Consider the following 21,554-nt stretch of genomic DNA (forward strand, 5'->3'; position numbering starts at 1 on the left):
TTGAATTCTGAAAAGTGTGCAATAAGTTCAGAAAATATCTGTCCACTGTGATTCACAAGATTTTTTTTGTGTGGCATTGATCAAGTCAAGTCAAGTTACATCAAGAAGCTTTTATTGTCATTTCAACCATATATAGCTGTTGCAGTATACTGTACAGTGAAATGAGACAATGAGGATCAGGGTGCTACATAAAACAAAGACAGAGCTAAGGACTTAGTAAGTTAGGCCTAGCCACCTAAAGTGCAACTGTGCAACCCAGTGCAAACAGTGCAGGACAAGACAAACAAGCCAGACAAGACAGTGCAGGACAAAATACAGTGCAGACAAAAAATTCTAAGACAATACACAGAAGAAAGTAAACAGAAACAGCGCTGACCAGCGTAAATACTGTATGTTCAGACAATATTATGTGTGCAGAAATACTGGAATGAACACAGTGTTATTGGTGCTTGGTCTGTTTGTTGGCAAAGTGTTTGTTGATCTACAGTGGTGTGAAAAAGTGTTTGCCCCTTCCTGATTTTTTTATTTTTTTGCATGTTTGTCACACTTTAATGTTTCAGATCATCAAACAAATTTAAATATTAGTCAAAGATAACACAAGTAAACACAACATGCAGTTTTTAAATGAAGTTTTTTTTATTGTTAAGGGAAAACAAAATACAAACCTACTTGGCCCTGTGCATTACTTTTGCAGTTTAGATATCCAACTGTGTTAAATAAAAATTCTGTGAAGATGTTGATCTACATCAGCTTTACTGATGCTGGAAACGTGCTGGTAAGTCAGATTTACTTTTAAAGTATTAAATATTCTACAGTAATATGATACCTTGTTGACGTGAAATGTTCTGCACACTAATGTTGAGGATAAAAGTTTGGTGACAGAGAGCAGTAACAGATGCAGCACGTTGTGTGGTTCACAGACTGCGGTCAGATGTCAAACTGTAATGAAAGTGAAAGCTCCATTTTGTGATAAGTGAAAACTAAAAGATTTCAGGAGTAAAAACACAGTGAGTATCTAAAGCTCTAATATATAAACACACTGAAGTGACACTAAATGCAGAAGAGTTTTCCTGTACTGAAGCTTTAATGTACACAGGTTGTTTTATATCTTGATAGCGTGACTATTTTCTGTAAGTGAACTCTGTGCTGATTCAGGGTTTAATTTAACACACCGATGTTGGAGTGAAGTAAACGTGTGCCCTGCTGTAATCTGGAGAAGGCGACATGACCTCCAACATGAGTGTGTCTGGAAAACAGGACTTAAAGAAAGACGAGAGGTGACTTACTTTTACATTCACCAGCAATAAATACACACCGTCTCATGGGAACACATCTGTATCTCTAAACACTCACTAGTTAACACAAGAACTCAACCCAACCTTTGCTTTAAAGTGTTGTTACGAACTCAAATTGTCTAGGGGTTATTGAGAACGTAAACAGGTAAAATAAATAATTGAGAACTTTCCTTTTCCTTTATCCCAGCTCTTCTCACTTTTTAAATTGGTACTACTCAGAGGTTCACACCAATCCCCACCATACTTGGAAAGAACACCACACCGAAAATATTCTTAGATTTTTGTTTATTGTCCAGGGCATAACAAAAGCCAATGTATACAAACTATAAACTAGATTTGTAAAGTTCATCACGACAAACTTTGATGTTGGCTTTGAAGAGGCAAGTATTCGCAAAGGTCGGTGCTTTTTGGAGGCGAGTGGACATAAGGGTCAGTGTTTCTTTTGGAGGCAAGTGGACAGAAAGATAGGGTGCCAAAACATTTGGAGGCAAGTGGAGACGAACATGTGACGTCATCTGAATACTCCTGATGAAGTTCCCCTCATTGGGCTGACTGTTTTGATATATCACATGCCCTTGTTGTGCAAAATTGTTTATTTTCACGTGACATCACATAATGTCATCAGAATACCAGTTTGGAAGTTCCCCTCATTGTTCTGAGTGTTTTGATATGTCACATGTCCTTGTTGTAAAAAGTTTTTTGATTTTGCATATTTTGGGGGCGGGGCTGCAGCACAACCGGAAGGCCAGTCGATACACCAATGTAAAACTTTGTTCAGAGTATCACCTTAAAGGAGCTGGCCGAGTTTGGTGTAGAGAGTTCGAAAGCTTGCCGAGTTATAAACCTCCAAAGTTTATAATGGGAGTCTATGGGAAAAAAGGACATTTTGAGGCCCGGTACCGGAAGGCCCGGTACCGGAAGTCCCGGTACTCGGATCGCTTAGAAAAGTAAAAGCAACAAACTTCAGACCAGCGTCTACAACATATCCGAGTTTGGTGCATGTGGCTCTAAAGCCCTAGGCCACATTAAATTTTATAAATTTTTGTCTAAGCTGAAATAGGAAAACAGAATTTTGGCTTCTACAAAGCCAACATAATAAGCCTAAACAACCCAAAGCGTCAGGAGACAGCAAATGCCGAAAACAACAAACAGAAGAGAAACTTACTTAAAGTTAACCAAGTAACTTCCCTGCCCAAAAATCAAAATAAAACTAGATTTGTAAAGTTCGTCGCAACAAACTTTGATGTTGGCTTTGACGGTGCAAGTATTCGCAAAGGCCGGTGCATTTTGGAGGCGAGTGGACAGAAGGATTGTGAAAGCTACTGGACCGCTAGGGTGCCAATACTTTTGGAGGTGAGTGGACATGAGCATGTGACATGATCCGAATACCCGTGAGGTAGTTCCCCTCATTGTGCTGAGTGTTTTGATATGTCACATGTCCATGTTGTGCAAATTTTTAATTTTCATGTCACGTCACGTGACCTCACGTGACTTCATGTGATGTGACCATAATACCCGTGGGGCAGTTCCCCTCATTGTGCTGAGTGTTTTGATATGTCACATGTCCATGTTGTGCAAATTTTTGATTTCACTTGTTTTGGGGGCAGGGCTAAACATGACGTCACGTGGTTTCGAGTGAGCAGAATACCCGGTGGGGTGCCAATAATTTTGGCAAAAAGTGGCTACTGAGGTTTTGGACATTTATGTCAGAACTGCAGTCATTATGGGATTCTACTTATTATACTGCATAGAACAGTACGTGCAATTCTTAATGTTGGATGTATTGTGTGTGTGAGAGCTTAGAGGACTTTTCGGAATTCCCTATTCAAGTCTATGGGATGTTCGACGGCCGACTACGGGAAAACCGAAAATTCCTCCGGAACTCCGAAATAAAAACTTCGTCCGGAGTAAGGTCCCAAAGAACCTGAAAACCTCAAAAGTTTATAATGGAGGTCTATGGGGAAAAAAGGCCACTTTGAGCTTCCGTACCGGGAATGCTGGAATTCCGATCGTTTGAAAAATAGAAGCAACAAACTTCAGACCAGGGTGTCGGAACTCAGAGCCGGTCTCCAAGTCGACACATCGCAGGGTGATCTCCACACTTAGACTTTTTGGTTACTAAAGACTGTTTTAGTTAAACTTAACTGTTAACTCTATAATTACTACAAAAATACTGAGAAAACTCCTCAGACCTGGATGAGAATGACTTCTTTATTGTGGTCAATCAGCCAACAAATTCTAAGAGAAATTGCCAAATTAAAAGTAACAAGGTTGCCAAATTAAAAGTAGCAAATGAAAACCCCCAAAAAGAGCATGCCATGCAAAACCTGGCGCTCCTAGGTACCCAGGTGCCATATCACCTTATTTACCAGCATTACCTCTTATATTTTCTAAATACACTGACCCAATTTCCCCTTATTTCCCATTACCTTTCACCCATATGCCCATTTATGGATTTTCCTCCCCTTATTTTTCATGACCTCAGACTAAACACCTGGGCCTCCTTCAGTCTGCACAACAAGTTTATGAGCACCACATGCCCATTTATGGATTTTCCTCCCCTTATTTTTCAGGGCCTAGGTCTGTGGACCACTGTTTTTTTTTCATTCTACATAACATGTTATTGCTATGGACCAAGGTCTGAGAACCATGGTCTTCTTCAGTTTCCATAACAATTTATGAGCTAAGGTCTGGGAACCATGGTCTTTTCCCTTCTACATAACAAGTTGTTATTACAAATGTGCTCAGACTGACTAGGCCTGACAGCCCAGAATCTGGTTACAATAAACATCTTTGGCCTAAAACATCGCCTACATATGTCTTATGACAGCAATTGTAATATTTTGCAAGGCCTAATACTTTACTTTGGTTATAGTATTGTAAGGAATAATATTTTAATTATTTCTACTAAGATTTTTTACATCAAGGGTCTACGACATATCCGAATTTGGTGCATGTGGCTCGAAAGCCCTAGGCCGCATTTTTTTTTATTATTTTTTGTCTAATAATAATAATAATAATAATAATAATAATAATAATAATAATAATAATAATAATAATAATCTTATAACGGAAATCAGAATGTTGGCTTCTACAAAGCCAACATAAATAAAGACAATATTCTTACCTCTCTCCCTGACTAACGAAAAACAGGAGAAAAATATAGAAGGGGTATATAAACCCAAATAAATCGGCACCCATCTCCCTACACAGGTTGACAAAGGCAGACTCACACATCAACACTTTGTTTACATTTGACCAATTGCTTAATAGTAGACACAACAGCCACGGTGCTGGGATAGCAGATAAGGAAAGCCTCTCTCGTGCGCTGTGTCTCTCTCCTCAAAATCATTCAGACAAATCATTCACTGAGAGAAGAGTAAAAAGGACTGTGTATTGTGTAGCATAAGAGTAGCATTACTTTGAGTCAGTGAACTCTACAGGCTTTAAGACCCAGCTGAGACAGTTAGCTGTGATTGGGACTCCTGATATCAGTGTAATTCCTGACTTATGAGGCCTGTCTCCTGTTTGAATAAGTGTACAGACTGGATCTGAATTAAAAAGATGCTATTATTGGTGTTTAATGATGAACACATTGTTTAACAGTGCTAATAATTATTGCTGATATTTCTGTTGTAATTCTAGAATGATGGAGGGAAAGAGATCAGAGTCACCAGATGTGTTTTGTTTGTTCAGACCACAAGAGAAGAAATCAAACATCAGCAGAAATCATCTGGACTCCATATTCAAGGTGTGTAATGTGTGTTGTGATCCCCTGTAATGTCTTGATGTGCAGCAGCATTAAGGGTAATCAGTTGTATGAGCAATCAAAATTTCAGTTTTAAGTTTTAACTGTAATAATAAAAAGAGACTTTACTAAATTTTATAATATAAAAGCATCTCTTACTGTGTAACATGATAATATTTACATCCGTTCCTGTGTGTTTCTAACCAGGAGCTGGAACACAAAGTCATCACTCTGATAAAGAATGAGCTGAAGAAGTTTAGGAAGCTCCTGAGTCCAGATTACCCAGCATGCACTGAGGGAAAGGTGGAGGATGAGGAGGATCTTCACAGTGTCAGAGAGGGAGCGCTGAAGATCACACTTCACGTCCTGAAGAACATGAACCACACAGATCTCGTTAACACACTGCACAACAGTAAGAGCTCTGAGTCATGACTTTATTCCATCAGGTTCACTTTAGAGAGAGGAAATAGTTTTAATTTTAGTATCATGTACTAAAATGTATTTGCTGCTTTTCTGTTTTGTTCGTGGTCCAGCTTTTGGTTACTTTGTACAATGGTCCTGTTCCTTCAATAATATTTAGTACATCAATCAGCAGTGCAGCTGATTTCAAAGATTTTGCATTATAACTATTTATTACTAAACTAGATATTACTTTGTTTATTAGAACTCGCCTCTGTGTATCAGACAAAGTTGAAGAACAAGCTGAGAGAGAAGTTTAAAATAATTAATGAAGGAATCTCACAGTGTGGAAGCTCAACACTTCTGAAGGAGATCTACACAGAGCTCTACATCACAGAAGGTTGGAGTGGAGACGTCAATAATGAACATGAGGTGAGACAGATTGAGACAGCGTCCAGGAGACCAGCAACACAGGAGAAACCCATCAAATGTAATGATCTCTTTAAAGACAAGTCCATCAGAACTGTGCTGAGTAAAGGAGTTGCTGGAATTGGAAAAACAGTCTCTGTGCAGAAGTTCATTCTGGACTGGGCTGAAGGAAAAGCAAATCAGGACGTCACCTTCATGTTTCCACTTCCATTTAGAGAGCTGAATCTGATGAAGCAGATAAATCTCAGTCTGATAAATGTTCTTCATCACTTTTTCCCTGAAATGAGAAAACTAGAATCAATAGACTGTGACTCCTACAAAGTTTTGTTCATCTTTGATGGTCTGGACGAGTGTCGACTTCCTCTAAATTTCCAGAAGAATGAGATATTGTGTGATGGGACAGAGTCAGCCTCAGTGGATGTGCTGCTGACGAACCTCATCAAGGGGAATCTGCTTCCCTCTGCTCTCCTCTGGATAACCACAAGACCAGGAGCAGCCAATCAGATCCCCCCTGAGTGTGTAGACCAGGTAACAGAGGTGCGAGGCTTCAGTGATCCTCAGAAAGAGGAATACTTCAGGAAGAGGATCAGTGATCAGAGCCTGGCCAATAAAATCATTACACACCTGAAGTCTTCAAGAAGCCTCTACATCATGTGCCACATCCCAGTCTTCTGCTGGATCTCAGCCGCAGTTCTAGAGGGAATGTTTGGTGAAGCAGAGGGTGGAGAGATCCCCAAGACTCTGACTCAAATGTTCACACACTTCCTGATCTTTCAGATCAAACACAAGGACCAAAAGTACCATCAGAAATGTGACCCTGATCCTCAGCAGACCAGAGAGAGTATCATAGCACTGGGAAAACTGGCTTTCCACCAGCTGGAGAAAGGAAACCTGATCTTCTATGAGGAAGACCTGAGAGAAAGTGGCATTGATGTCAGAGAAGTGTCAGTGTACTCAGGAGTATGTACCCAGATCTTCAGAGAGGAGTTTGGGCTTCACCTGGGGAAGGTGTTCAACTTTGTACATCTGAGTGTTCAGGAGTTTCTGGCTGCTTTATACATGTTTCTCTCCTTCATCAGAAGAAATGTAACAGATCATCAAACCTCTGATCTGTCTGATCTTTTCAGGAAGTCAAACATGTCTGATCTCCTCAGGAGTTTAGTGGACAAGGCCTTACAGAGTGAGAATGGACACCTGGACCTGTTCCTCCGCTTCTTTCTGGGTCTCTCACTGGAGTCCAATCAGACTCTCTTACGAGGCTTAATGCCACAGACAGGAAGCAGATCTCACAGCAAACAGGAAACAGTGGAGTACATCAAGGAGAAAATCAGGGAGAATCCATCTCCAGAGAAATCCATCAATCTGTTCTACTGTCTGAATGAACTGAATGATGATTCACTAGTGCAGGAAGTACAAACTTACCTGAACAGAGGAGGTGTCCGGGGTCTCAGTGGAATCAGACTCTCTCCTGCTCAGTGGTCAGCTCTGGTGTTTCTGTTACTGAACTCAGAACAGGAGCTTGATGTGTTTGAATTGAAGAAATATGATCGATCAGATGGATGTCTTCTGAGGCTGCTGCCAGTGGTCAAAGCCTCCAGAAAAGCTGTGTGAGTATTTTTATTTATAAATGTATTACTGCATGGTTTGTTATTTTAATGTAAGACTGAACTGCACTGTTTGGATTAATGTTTGTTAATAGTTCCTCTAATCATCTTTACACAAACCTCTGGTACTTTTACAGGAGATTGTTTCACTTTTTACACTAACATGTTATATCTGAACTGCGGGCTGGGCCACATGGACAAAATCTTATAACATCATATGAGTCATTTTATAGCTTTTATATATGAATCATTAGAAATTAAGTGTTCTCTAAAATTTATATCTAGACAGAATAACTGCATGCATTTAAGAACTAAAGACATTTCTGAATTAAACACCAGTAAAAGTCTTTTTCTTTTCTGTTTATTTTGAAAGTGACATTTAACAGAACATAAGACTGAAAAAATGGGATCAATATGGAAATTATAGAAAATAAAAAAGTAAATATTAAAACACTCTAATGTCCTCCAAGTAACCCTTTAGGTTCAAGTTCCTCATTTTTTGTTGTGTGTGACAGTGTTGTGGGGAGATTCACTCTGTCATGGCTTTTTCCTTTAATTGTTTTTTGCAATAAAAATAAAATATTGTTTTTAAAAATTTAACCCAATATGAAGGAAAAACAAAAGTCTCCTTCAGTCTGCACTTCACCTAAACTTTACCAAGGACTGAGCTCATGGTAAATTGTCGTGATGAGACAAAGGCGAGTGAGGATCCAAATGCAGTTTTAGGGTGCTTTCATATGGGATCAGAATTGTTTCGTTATTCTGAATAAATATACTATGATCCACAAATAAATATAGAGTTTCACAAATATTTTTTAAATCAACAAATGCACAATAAGCAAACCGTAAATATATGTTACAAATTTCACAAAAAGAAAGGAAATTCACAAATAAATAAAATGGGATTTGCAAATAAAAAAATATTTATAAATATATATTTAATTGTATTTATTTGTGAATGGCGTTCTGTGCATTTGGAAACACTGCACGCATTTGTGGTTTGCATTCTGTGCATTTGTGAATTTGAATCATTTCTAACGTCAAGACATGCACAAGAATCCACAACTAGGTGGACTCCGCCCACCGTCTACTCCAGCCAATCGGACAACGGTCTTGTGGCGCTGACCATTCGCAGCACAGTCTACCTCCAACCAATCAATTGTATATATGTACATAAATAGTACAATTGTAGATTATTATATTATTATTATTATTATTATTATTATAGTACCACCACCCCAGTGACAGCTTTTGTAACTTTTTTTCTGACAGTGCTCCTAGCACAAATTATATAAGACACATTTACTCTGCCCGACCATTGTCCGATTGGCTGGAGTAGACAGTGGGCTAAATTGTTTTGTCTAGTCCTGGGTTAAAACTCTGACTTGGAAGGTGTATTGTAATTGTATCTGACACATTTCTGTCTAAAGTGTGTTCCTTAAGAGAAGAAAATAATGACAGATAAAATGTTGAAGTTAAATGATGTGTTTTGATTTTGAAAGCTGGAGTCGGACGTCTCACTTGCCTTGTTAGTTTTGGGGAGGTTGTGCTGTTCAAAGCTATTTCCACACTGTATATTATACAATATACACTACACTCTTCAGGAAGTACCAGGTCACATATAGCCACCTGAAGCCCACCTACACAAATCCTTTAGTGTAACACACAGTAGTGTGAGTGTTTTGTTAGTTGTGTTATGTGTATAGTCAGTGTTTTAGATTTAACAAATGAATATGTCTATATGTTATCCATCTAAAGCTAATACTGTATATACATATAGTGTACATGGTGTATACAATTTTATTTATAATATCTTTTATTTACATTGTTTATGATAGATGATAGATTTTTAAACATCTAAATTCTCTAAAAATTTTACATTATAATCAAGAATCATTTATTAGGTTTAAAAGATCAAATTATCTCTATAATTTAAATCTGTTTGGACGTATGTGAACACTCCACCTGTACTCAGGTCCACACCAACCACCTGAACCAGTGTGTGTTTGTAGGCTGCTCGCTCTCACGTGTGTGTTATGTACATGACCTAATGGTCTCATAATAAATTGTAGCTGAGAGATTGTGGAGTGCAGAAAGACGTCCCTGCTCCTGTAAATGTGCTGATGTGGTGTCCTGTCCTCTGATTTGTGTGTGTGACACAAACACACTACTTTAGCTGGATTATGACTGTGTGTGTGTGAGATCAGATCAGTGTTCTGATATTTCATCATTTCTCTTCCAGTCTGCGTGGGTGTAATCTGACAGAGGAAAGCTGTAGAGGTCTGTCCTCAGTTCTCAGCTCAAACTCCTCCAGTCTGAGAGAACTGAACCTGGGTGGCAATAAACTGCAGGATTCAGGAGTGAAGCTGCTCTCTGATGGACTGAAGAATCCACACTGTACACTGGAGATACTGAGGCACACGCACACGCGCGCACACACACACACACACTGTACTGTTCTCTATATACATCCTCTGTATACTTTAACAGCAAGCTAAACTCCTCCTCATCAACTTCACAGACACGGAATGTCCTTTTTTGTACTTTAATGAGGGTAGGGTAAAACTTAAAATAAGAAGAAAATAATAAACAATGTGAAGTACAGTTATCAAGAAATGGAAATACACAACTTCCATATGATCAATTTCAGAGATGCATCCAAACAATACAAATTACAAATACTTGAAATAATCATATACAATTGAGCGTAATATGATCAATAACAATTTAACATACAGACGAAGCTACCAAAGACCAAAGATGAATGCAGATTGATATGGATTCTAGTTTTCGTCATAACAAGAACAGCAAGCATGAAAGGCACTAACTTCCTTGTTAGTCATCTGCTCAATCACGTGACAATGATGATAATATAAAACGTTATCCTCAGAACATCCAGTAGGGGGAGACAAACTACCAACTAATAATTTACATTAGTAACTTTGACAGTGACTGTAACAGAACACACACACACACACACACACACACACACACACACACACACACACACACACACACACACACACACACACACACTTTTATATCTTTATATCCTAATCAATTTTTACGTCATAATTATAATCATCATAACTTTATTTTTATAGAACCTTTTTAAACTCAAACTTCAAACATGCTTTACAATAGAAAAATATTGTAGTATAAACAATATACAATATATATTAAATATGATAAAATATTTTAAATAACAGCAGCACAATATTAAAGATCAATATTAAATATAAAACAGAAAATAGAACATTAAGAAGGTCATTAAGAGATAAAAAGCTCTGATAAACTTAAACAGAGATGGTATTATATGATGCTGTTTTCCCCAAAGCTCCAACTCAGTCCAGAACTGGAGCTGCTCATTTCTATTCATCACAGTGGCTCACGTCATTGGATTCTGTTCACCAAAAAGCTCCATTCAGATTCGTTCACTGATTCATTTAGTGACTCTTTTTGTAAATTTTATCATTAAACCACACCAGTGAGTGTGTTTGTAGATATTAAGAGTAAGTCATTGTTTCATTCAAACAGATCATTAAAAAAGTTTCTCTTCTTGTGGTGAACTGAATGAACCACATCAGTGAGTCAGCAGATCCTCGTTTGTTTATCGAGATCATTCATGAACAACAATTACCAGTTTGTTCAGGATCAGTAGGTCTACCCCTCTCATTCACACTCAAGTAAGGGGAAAGATTTTAAAGATTGCAGATGAATGTACAGATGCACAGATATAAAACTTCTCCAAAGTGCTACAATCTCTTCATAGCATGACTCCGCCCCCTTCTCCTCTTGTTGAAGCCTCACATCTGAACTGAATGAATGATGTGTCTTGTTCCATCATATCATTCAGTTCAGACTGAACCCTCTAAAAGGTTCAAGATATCTCAAACATTTTTGGTTTGGGAACGCTGTGCGCAGCTTGATGCCACTCCATGCTGGGTTATTGTTTTGTTTTGTTTGCTGCATTAATTCACATTTCGGAATTATTGTTTGGAATACTTCCCGATCTGAGAAATTTCCATTTGTTTGGATGTTATCTTTTGCCTTTCGCCGTGTTGGAGACTTTTTTAGCGGCAGGAAAAGTTTGGTTTCTAGTTTATCACGAGCCCTCTGCCCTCTTGATCCTCCATCGATCTGGCTAACTATGAGGTGAGTTAAGACTCTAATTGTGGATTGTCTGTTAGCATACTGTTTGGTCAGGTAGCTGCCCTTTCCGTATGCTTTTGTTGATGTTGTGTTGGGTTTGTTTCTGGCTAACACGGTAATGCTGTTGGCTGACTTTTCCATGGCTCTTTTCAACACGTTAAAGTTTCTGGCATTTACTATTTTATCTCTGGCTATTTTTGGTTTCAACACTCATATGGAAATCGAATACAGGCCCTGCGAGCTAATGGCTCTTATCGGGCACTGGTGCCTCGACTCCGCGACGTATGACCATTGCCGCACATCTTGTATCCTTCCTCGCCCAAGATATTTACATCGCTCTTCCAGAAGGAGATACGTCCTTCATCAGTCATCATCGTCTGCAATCCCCTCTATCTGGTTTAGTAGCAGGGCTATGAAACAGTAGGCGCGTTCTCATAATCAACATCGCTCCCTTGTCAACATTAATATGACTGACTCTGTGATTAAGCATACCCCTACTGTTAATGGAACAAATAAACATTGTGCCCTTCTGAATTGTCGATCTATCTCAGACAAAGGCACCTATATGAATGAGCTAATAGTTGACAATAAATTTGATATGTTATTTCTCACAGAGACTTGGCAGGTACCAGATGATTTTATCCACCTGAATCTGCTTACCTCTATTGGATACCGACATATGTCAGAACCACGTACAACTGGTAAAGGGGGTGGTCTTGCTGTCATTTTTTGTGCGTCATTAACTGTCTCTAAATTGGTTTTTCACAATACCACAACATTTGAGTACATGGTTATGAATCTTGGTACCAAACCTCCCATTGTACTTATATTAATTTACAGACCACCTAAACAACAAAGTGATTTTTTTCTCAGAACTCAGTGAATTACTAACTCATTAATAACTCATGTCGTCCCGTTATTCTTCTTGGTGATTTCAACATTCATGTTGATACTGCTTGCTCCACTGCTACTCAGATAAATGATGTCTTTGACTGTTTTGACCTCATCCAGCATGTTGATTTTTCAACTCATACTCATGGTCACATGCTTGATCTTGTTTGTACATCTGGTCTGAATAATATCTCTGTTGACAGTTTAGCTACCCCTCTTTCTGACCATAGACTAATTTCCTTTGATTTTACATTTATCTGTCCAGTCAACCACATCAAAAATCTAACCATGCGTTATCGTCATTTAAATACTGTTGACACTAGCTCCTTTTGTGATTCTGTTGCTTCCTCTACTCTTTCTGATGTGCTAAATTTAACTTGCCCATCTATGATTTATGACAAGTATTGCTGTTCTGTTGAAAAATTGTTGGATGAGTTTGCCCCAACTAAGATCAGGTCTGTCCCTATGTCCCATTCCTCCCCATGGTTCAATGCAGAGCTTCGAGGTTTGAAGGTAAAATGTAGACAACATGAACATCTCTTCAGGAAAACTGGTTCAACTCCCCATTTTCTTATATTTGCTGAATGTCTTCAGCAATATAAATTGGCCTTAAATACAGCCCGCTCTTCCCATATCTCCAGTATCATTAACAAAGCAAGCAATAGGTCCAAAATGTTATTTAGCACAATTAATAAACTGATTCAAGCACCAAAGCACAGCCTTAGTGACTCTGAATCCATGGTTATGTGCTGCTCTTTCCTGAACCATTTCCGGGGTAAGCTAGATACAGTACCCTGTATGTGACATTTGGTGAGGAACCAACTACCGATGAGCATATGAAATCTCAATCTAATAATTCTATGACAACCCTAGCCTTAACCAAGTCCTCATAAATCACTGAGCTAATACAAAAATCTAACTCCTCATCATGTATTCTTGCCTACTTTCCTGCTAAAAGACTGTACATCGGCGATTTCTGCCCCCGTTTACCACCTTATTAATGTCGTCATTTATCTCCTCTACTGTACCTGTGTCACTTAAGACTGCTGCTGTTACTCCCATACTCAAAAAGACTAATCTGGACCTGGCAGACTTATCCAACTACTGCCCTATTTCCAACCTGCCATTTGTATAGAAGAATTTGGAAAAGGCTGTGGCCTCTCAGCTGCAGTCATTCTTAGCTGGTAACAACCTCTTTGATATTTTTTAATCTGGCTTCTGCCAACAGCATAGCACGGAGACCACGCTAGTAAAGGTTGTTAATGATCTTTTACTCACTGGAGACTCAGGTAGTCTCTCTATACTTCTGTTATTAGACCTCAGCTCTGCCTTTGATACTGTCTGTCATAAGATATTACTTTCCCACGTAGCGGAATTTGGCATATCAGGCTCTGAACTATCCTGATTTTCCTCTTATTTAACGGGCAGGCAATATCACATCTCCATACACAATTCCAAATCTCCTACTGTCTTACTTGAACAGGGTGTCCCACAGGGCTCTGTTCTTGGCCCACTACTATTTATTCTGTACATTCAGCCGCTTGGCAACATCATTCATCGAACATGGTTTTAGTTATCATTGTTATGCTGATGATATTCAGTTATATATGTAAAATCCTCACTCTCCTCTTGTGTTAGCGAGTTAAAACTATGGCTACACTCAAATTTTCTTCGCCTGAATCTGGGTAAAACCGACATTATGATTTTTTACAAGTGAAACTCTGTCACAACATGATGTCCAGTGTAACAACCTTGTTGTTGTTGATTCTAATGAGAAATATTCCAATAATAATTATGGCACATAATACATAACAAGGCTGTTTTATATGTGATATCTGATTTATTATGACAAAATCACAATAGATTCAGATCATCAGTAATGTTACAAAAACTTCTACAAGTGGTTCAGTTGATGATGGTGTCACTATTGGTGGGTTGTAATAGCTAGTTCTGTGGTGTCCTGTCCTCTGATTTGTGTGTGTGACATAAACACACTGACATTTCTGTTACATCTTCAACTTTAGCTGGATTATGGCTGTGTGTGTGTTTGTGATCAGTGTTCTGATATTTCATCATTTCATTTCCAGGCTGGGTGGGTGTAAACTGACAGAGGAAAGCTGTAGAGTTCTGTCCTCAGTTCTCAGCTCAAACTCCTCCAGTCTGAGAGAACTCAACCTGAGTTATAATAAACTGCAGGATTCAGGAGTGAAGCTGCTCTCTGATGGACTGAAGAATCCACACTGTACACTGGAGATACTGAGGTACACACAAACACACACACATACACACATACAGAGAGAGAGAGAGTTTTAATAAACACTACAACATCTGTGGTAACTGTATTTGTAGTGATCTGATATATTGCCATTGTTGTGTGTGTGAGATGAAGAGTAAATGTACTGTATATAAAGATTTTGTGTAGTTCATGTTTTCAATACTAAAACTGAGTGTGTTAATTGTGAGAAGGTTTTCTTTCTTGCAGGATGTATGACTGCAGTATTACAGGTGAAGGTTGTGCTGCTCTGGCTTCAGCTCTGAGGTCAAACTCCTCATCACACCTGAGAGAACTGGATCTGAAAGGTAATAATCCAGGAGAATCAGGCGCGAAGCTGCTCTCTGATCTACTGAAGGATCCACACTGTAAACTGGAGACACTACAGTGAGTTACTGACTTACTGTCTCTTTACTGTATGATATTGAGTAATATTCACTGTGTGCTGTAAAATGTCACATCTAATGTGTGTATTTATGCTTCTGTTGTTCATAAGCAATGTGTTTAAATTTGTCTGTAATTCTGTCCTGTTGTGTTTTTCAGCATTAATGGTTAATACACTCACCAGGTCTGGTGTATGACAGGAGTCTCTCCTCAGACCTTTTTTCCAGGATGAATCAGTTATGGTGGTGAAGCGTTAGAACACGTCCCACATTTCCAGTGGTTTGGAAGCCATGAATGATACTCAAACTTGTTTCTTCATATCTGATTTTGTCTATAAAGTTTTCTACATTTCTTGAACATACAATAAAGTCAATCCTTGTCCTGCAAGTTTTTCACTATATCTCTTCTTTTCTTCCTCCCTTTCTCTCTCTCTCCACACGTCTATTACATTGTTTTCACTCATTAGATCCTTTAGTTCTTTACTCCGTATACGATTTAAAAACCACCCCATCTTCCATATTGAGTTTACTGAAAACAGAGTTAAAGTCCACGATCATTATCATTTCTTTACACTTCTTTAAAATACTTTTTTTTTTCGGTAAATGTATGGAAACTTTTAATGAAAACTTCATCTGGGGAATTTTGGAAATCTAATACAGATTTAAAAATAAGACATTTTAACAACACTGACAGGTAAAATTTATCCACACATGAGTGTGTGTGTGTGTGCGTGTATGTGTGTGTGTGTGTGTGTGTGTGTGTGTGTGTGTGTGTGTGTGTGTGTGTGTGTGTGTGTGTGTGTGTGTGTGTGTGTGTGTGAGACGGTTCTATGGAATAAGTTTGAAAAAAGCTTGTAAACATTTATAGAATTCAATGGACAGATATAGAAAAAAATAGTTAAACAATTGGAATAAAAACATTTTACAATTGATGCAATTAAAGTTATTAGGGATAAATTATAATTCTTTATAATTTTGAAAGAAGTATGTTATGCTCATTTAAGCCTGATTTATTTAAAATTTAAAATATATCTTTTATTAAGCAAAGTATCCTAAATATATATAACAGGTTAAAAAAATGAGGAGCTCATGCTGATGAAAATTCAGCTTTGATCACAGAAATACATTCTATTTTAAAGTAGATTACATCAGAAATTGTAATATTATTTAATAACAATATTTTACTTTTGTTTTGTATTTGTGATCAAATGCAGGCTTGATGATCATCATCTGTATTTGCTTGTGGTATTATCTCAAATGTTATCTTCTGTCAGTCAAGTCCATCCAGCTCAAAGACATTTCAATAGGTTTTTATTTTCTCACTGTAAAACACAGTGGATCTGAACTGGGCTTCCAATCACCAGTTTTCACACATTTCAATGTCCACCCTCATAAGACTTCCCATTTCTCTTTTTCATCTTTTGACAGAGACACACGTGGTATGAATTCTCCATAATGAATGGGTGTGTCTTCCCTGGCCTTACATGCATTCTAGAGAGACTCACTTCTACAGTACATCTGTAATTATCCCAATACTAATTCTTCAACAATAACACATCTGCTCTGTTTGTGTTTCTCAAACCCTCTTGTTAATAATGTGCATCTGGTCCCTTATATGTGTGTGAGAGCTGTGCTGTGCAGATCATGTGTGCATTGTGTGTGTGTGTATTGTTAATAACAGTGCTGGCCTTATCTATGAGAGCTTGATTTACTAAATTCACAGCAGAGGTTCTGAGTTTCCACTCACACACATACAGATGAGGTCTGGGGTCCCACTTAACACTCTGAAATTTTGACTGACTGATTTTACACACTTTCAATCCATTTGGAGTGGTAATTAGGATTATTCCCAAATTACAAATTAAATCTCTGTACATCAGATTAATCAGACAACATTTAGACAGCAGAAAAGAAAACTTGAATGATTGTTGATCATTTTAAACCTACGTTAATGGTGCTGTAAAAGCCATTTGTCTTTGTAAAGGTGTCCACTATGGGTCACTGTTCTATAATGAGTGTATATAGGTAGGAACCTTTCTTCAGGTGATAGGTGTTGCTGGAGGAAGGTGCGCACACAGTTTTTGACCGTATCACGTGTCAATGCTGTTACTAACAATGCAAAGCAACACATTAAATAAAATTAATTAGTGATGGCGAAGTGAAGCTTTCTTGAAGCAGTGAAGCTTTCTTGAAGCAGTGAAGCTTTCAATCCAATTGTATCGGAAAAAGGTTGATTACTCGAAGCTTTTCAAATCAGAGCTCGATGTTGACCTCTGCTGGTGAAAGCGCTATCACAGAATGTTCCACAATCAAACAACGTATTAATTTCAGGAGCAAAAATTAATGGATTGACAAATTAAGGATAGATTAATAAATAAATGAATCAATATTAAATACAATAATGTACGTTCTTGTTGTATTTCTATAATTTACTATTTTACTTTTAATTATGCACAAAGTACTTTGTTTAAATTTAACTTCTAGTACTGGACCTCTCTCTCCATCTTCACTGTTTTTATGCACACTTTTTTGCCCTGACACTTTAACTCTGGACTTGCACAGCACAATGCCACTTTATACACAATCTATAAACACCATGGACACTTTTAGGACAACCATTAAAAACCATACACATTTTTGTATATGTATATTTATGTATATGTATATACATTATTTTTCCACATATATTTTCATATTTTTTTTATAGTTTTTATATAGTTTATACGTTTTTTATTTAACCATTGTATGCATTGCTTTTTATGCTTATATACCGAACAGATGAAAAAAGCATTTCACTGCATGTCATACCCTGTATGTATGTGTACTGTATGTGACAAATAAAATTTGATTTGATTTGATTATAGGCCAGCTGCCTGGAGCAAATCAAGCACTGGACCTAAAAACAGATCAAGGATAGACCTTGTCTCAAAATTATAAAGTGTGAACCATTTAAAAAAAGATCATGCTATTAAGCGGTGCACAATCTTGGATAATCTTGGATAGTAATAAGAATCTTGGATTCCTATTACTACTATCATTATTATTATATTATACTACTATTATTACTACTATCCAATAAATATATGTGACTAAATATATGACATTAAATGTTACACTGAATCGTATAATTGCCCAATGATGAGTGTAGTTATAAATATAGGCTTCACAACAAAACCATGTATATCCACCTTATTGTGCGAACTCAAATGAAAGTGTTCCCACATTTCAGAACGCGATCTTTTTGTAACAAGTTCCATTGACAACTCGCAACTATAAGCTCTCCTAAACTCGCTATACATAATATAATAGATTCCATGTAATACTCCAATACAACACACGAGGGCGCGCCGCGTGTCGCGCACTATTTTAAACCTTAGAATCACATAACGAAGCAGTCACGTGGGTTTGTGTGAAACGAAGCTTCGGACGTCATTGGTCACGTGATTTTGCCAGAACGAATCAAGCTTCGAATCGGTTCATTTTTTTAACACACGCCTCGGAGCTTCGGTGTCACCGGTAACATCACTACTGTTTTGCCGTTACCGATCTCTGTCTGCCCTTTGATATTGTGTTTGCCGGCTCTGACCCTGCCTGTCTGATTTCGAGTGTGGATTCATTAAAACAGCTGCACATGGATTCTCAGCCTTATGACTCCTCATTACAGATAGGGTTTATGTGTTTTTTATACAGCTCGAAAGATTTCACTGATGTCATTAGATCAAAAGTACATGAATAAAAAACAATCATTAACCAGACAAAAAAAACAGGTCATAAATATTTGTGATTATTATATAGACAACAAAATGTGTAGACAAAACCATCTGTAACCACAGCTAGCACAAATCTAAAACGGGTCGTGTATCAGTTTAGCAGTTTTAGTGACACTGAGAATATAAAATTGTTTGTTGATGTTCTTAATCACTCCTCTGTGTGTCAGCAGAAACTTGAGTGGTGGTTAAAGCGAGTTTATTAAGAAAATAATTATCGGTAACGTTTTATAATAACTGCAAACTATTTAGCTTTAGTTAAACATGAGTAAATAGTTAATTAATCATTTACAAAGCATTGCTCCTGCATTAGCCATATAATCATGTGCTTAATAATTACATTTACATCCTTAATTAATGATCAATTTATATTTTAAAAATAAGTAATACATTACTCATAAACCAGTTATTTATGGGGTGTCAGTGGTTCATAAGATCATTTAGAAAGTGTAAGGAATTATTTAGATGTACTGTAACTGAGTGTTAGTAAATGCTTCATAAACACATATTCCTAATATAATTCATGATAAATTCAGTTAGTTAAAAACCATTTACTACTTTATAGTTAACTATTTTTGTGAGCTCATTTAAAGCGAGGACTATCCATGCCTACACAATGTGCTGCTTAAATTTAGGAGGATCTAGCTATAGAAGATAAAATCACAGCCCTCAAGGCTTCTGGAAAGCTGCTGCCATTAAAACAAATCTGAACTGTTTTCGGACTGTATCTGAAGTACAGTATACAATGAACCAAAACTCATTCACAATATGCAGCGCTGTTCTTTACTGTTTAAAAGTTCGCATTGAGATAGTTGAATTTTGACACTGTTTACACTGAAGAAATGTATATTTATATCAGATTGCCAAAGGTATAGGTATTTCCTTATAAACTTCTACTTGTACACAAAAGGAAGCCACATTCAACTACAGCGAAAATGCCAGGCCGTGCAGATATTTCAGAAAATCTTTTCTACATAAGCATCATCAAATCATTCTTTAGACTCTGTAAATGCTGTGATAGTTTATCTTCCAAACCAAGTAATATTTTTTGACTGAATTCAAAAGTGTTGTCCAGTCCCACAGGATAGCTGAGATGTAGTGCATAAGTCAGCACAGTAACAATTTAACAAGAGTAGAAAAATGTTGATATTTAAAATATTAGAATAAGTTAAGAATAAATTGCATGTCCATAGACAAATAATAACTGAATGCAGGACTGAATTGAAATAAATTTAAGGAATGTTATAGCTCTATAGACAAAGTAAAGTGCAACAGTCCTGCAACATATAACATTTACAAGTAGATGTGCCTTAAAATAACAAGATTGTACAAAATTGTACTGTTTTCGTGGTGGTGGTGAATAATGTAAGTATAAATATGTGTGGTAAAAAGGACAGGACAACTGTTTGAAACTTTAGTTTAATGCACAACTTTTATTGGCCACTGCATCTTAAATGCACAAATCTCATTGGTTCCACATATGTAGGTTGTATTGGTATATACTGTAACGGATGGTAGTTAACCAAATATTAAGTGGTAATAAAAACAAATCACAGTAAATATATTTTACAATTAACTTGTTAGTATGTACAGTACTGAGGTTAACAATCAAAGCAAATCCAAACTGTACTGTATACAAGCATATAAAGAACACTTTAATGCAATTTAATCACATTTTAATACAATTCACAGCCTGACTGACAGTTTTACTGACAGAACAATGAATACAAACAACTAGTTTTTATGCAGGCTTTATGATATTCACTTAATAAACCTGTAAATTAGGTCCCCAGATATTGCTTTCAAGAGTGTTGTTCATTTCTGACCTGAGGTCAGGATAGCTGTCATAGTAATAGCTGACTGTTACTTTGTGTCACACTCCTGCAGGTATCCTGTCCAAGGCTGAGAAATGTCCTTTGGGTATGTATTCATTGCTTCAGGAAATTTTAGAGATTTCACAATTTTCTTCACAGTTGGCTGTAGTTCCCCATATGCTGCTTCAATTTCATCACATTTCTTGCTCAAAGGCTTTAGTATGCTTGCCCATTGTTTCAGAACATAGGCAGGCTCTTAAATTAGTTTCTTGTATGCTCGTTCTTGTACAATTTGCTCAATGTTTTCTGAGGTAAGAACTGTTTTGCAACTGTCCAAGACGTCCAGTAATTCCTCCTGGTCTACACTGCAGAAGACAGTTTTTCCTGTCCAAAATCATGCAGAAGAAAGGGTACTTTAAAGCTGTTGACTAGTGCACACTGTTTATAAATTCATGCTGATAGGCATTCTCTGAAAACTCCACCAATGTTGAGAAGCAGATTGAATTCTGAAAAGTGTGCAATAAGTTCAGAAAATATCTGTCCACTCTGATTCACAAGAAATCTTTTGTGTGGCATTGATCAAGTCAAGTCAAGTCAAGAGCCTTTTATTGTCATTTCAGCCATATATAGCTTTTGCAGTATACAGTGAAATTAGACAATGAGGATCAGGGTGCTACATAAAACAAAGACAGTGCTAAGGACTTAGTAAGTCCTAGCCATCTAAAGTGCAACTGTGCAACCTGGTGCAAACAGTGCAAGATAAGACAAAGAAGACAGACAAGACAGTGCAGGACAAAAGA

At 37.3% G+C, this 21,554-nt stretch overlaps 1 pseudogene; it reads left to right on the top strand.

The window, feature by feature from the left end:
- Positions 1-1,224: 1,224 nt before the first annotated feature.
- LOC113659064 overlaps positions 1,225-21,554 on the top strand; it is a 34,752-nt pseudogene continuing 14,422 nt past the window's right edge.

The sequence above is a fragment of the Tachysurus fulvidraco genome, chromosome 3 (assembly GCF_022655615.1).
Source record: "Tachysurus fulvidraco isolate hzauxx_2018 chromosome 3, HZAU_PFXX_2.0, whole genome shotgun sequence".
Taxonomy (NCBI): Eukaryota; Metazoa; Chordata; class Actinopteri; order Siluriformes; family Bagridae; genus Tachysurus; species Tachysurus fulvidraco.